Source organism: Euwallacea similis, chromosome 10 (genome assembly GCF_039881205.1).
Source record: "Euwallacea similis isolate ESF13 chromosome 10, ESF131.1, whole genome shotgun sequence".
In the NCBI taxonomy this organism is placed as follows: Eukaryota; Metazoa; Arthropoda; class Insecta; order Coleoptera; family Curculionidae; genus Euwallacea; species Euwallacea similis.
The window spans coordinates 800,353-802,289 of NC_089618.1; positions in this window are offsets into that span (position 1 = coordinate 800,353).

The following is a 1,937-nucleotide window of genomic DNA, read 5'->3' on the forward strand; positions in this document are numbered from 1 at the left end:
TTCTCTAACCACATACTTATTAATAGAGAAAGTGTTTTGATGTCGGTTATGCCATGGGATGGGTAAAACAAAGATGATCTTGGCAACAGAGAAGGATGAAGACATCATCTGAAGCAAATACATAAGATAAAGTTGACAGCCTCCACAAGCTCACATCCGTGATGTGTTGTTTTGCATGATATGTTCTTATTGTTAAATATATTGCATCCTTGAGGGGTCGGTCACGTGCCGATGGTTGGGTTGAGGGGAATCTGGCTCTTCGTGATATGGTATTGGGTGATAATAAAACCCCTGAGTTATGTATCTTAATTATTTTTGCACAATAGCTTTGAAATTTCGAAAAAGAGAGCGATGTTTTCTATTCCTCAGACTTCGGTATAACAGGTTTCTCCGACGGTTACTTCCCTCTAAGCGCCCAATAAGCGAAAGCATGATACGCCCGCAAAACAATTTTGTGGGCGCCTTTATGTCGGCCAAAAATCCGCAAAGGAATTAAGTTAACAAATATCCTCGAGAAACTGAAGTAATAAATTAAATATATTTTGTATTGTCAGCAGACGTTTTTCATCCATTAAAATAGATAATGGATCTTCTTAGAAGGGACCTTTCTGGGAGGTGATCAGTCAGGTAATCGAAACTATTAGGTATTCTATTACCACTTTCGACACTGTTTGCCTTTAATACCATCTTTCTCATCATTATATAATAATTTTTTACGGAAAATCTTTGTTTCTTCAATTTTTGTGATTTCATGCAGTTCTGACCTTTTATCCATTCAATCTTGCCTGTACTTAGCCACTGAGGAGCCCCTTGGTATCTGGTAACTTTAGAGTCTCTTTTTATTTTATTGTAAATCTTCATTTTTGTTTATATAGGATGGAACAACCAAATGAAATAAATTCAATATCTGTGTACTTCGATATATATGAAAAAAATACCGAAACCCGTCAATTTTAGATTCTGAAATTAAATCCTTTAACGTGAAAATTTTATCCCTAAATTTAATCCCCTTTACATGATAGTTGCAAATTCCAAATTTTTAAATTGGAAGCATGGGTTTGTGGTACCTCTATTGAAAAGTCTTTTCATAACTGTTGTGGTTTTAAACTTAATTGCAAAGAATAATAGAAGAAAATTAGGTAATTGATAACATTCCCTACAATTAACTTAATACTTAATAACTAATACCATTTCGTCATTAATAATGCAATAAAATAATAAATTTTAAAAAAATCTCAATCTTTTATGAAATATCAAAATTTCTGTCTCAAACCTCTTGACAGAAATATGTAGATATTGAATTTATTCCATTTGGTTGTTCCGCCCTGCATTTATTCTCCATTTAGCAAGTGGGCAGAAGATATGAAAGGGATATGGGCCAGGAGTTAGATTTTCAAATTCTAGACTAATCGCGGTTCTCGTCCAACAATCGCAGACTAATTTGAAGACCACTTTGGGCCTGAGATTAATTATGAAAAATCAACTTTCTGACGCTGTAATGGAACATGTATATTCCTCCAATTCCCAACTACTCCCGAGGTTGTGAAATATTTGACCCTGTTCCTTTCCCAAACCGAACATTTTTACTAATTGCTTTTTGATTTCTTTATGCTTGCAGAATTCAAGGACTTCCATGTGAAGCAATTTTAGCAATGCCGAAACTATTTGCCGATGCCATTTACAGGTAAAGTATTTACCTGGGATTTTACAATAGTACGATGTTAATTCAAAAAATATTAACAGGATGTTCTTTTTATTTGCTTAATGTTGCTCACGTGAGGCAGGTCACATGCTGGAGAATCCCCCACTTGGGTACCTTGGAAAATGCTGCAATAGTTAATGTTAACACATGAAGAGCTAGACTGGGACTAAAGCCTTTATCTTCGTGTGGGTAGAGAAAGTTGGGACAATTATTAATTTTTTGCGCACTTAAACCG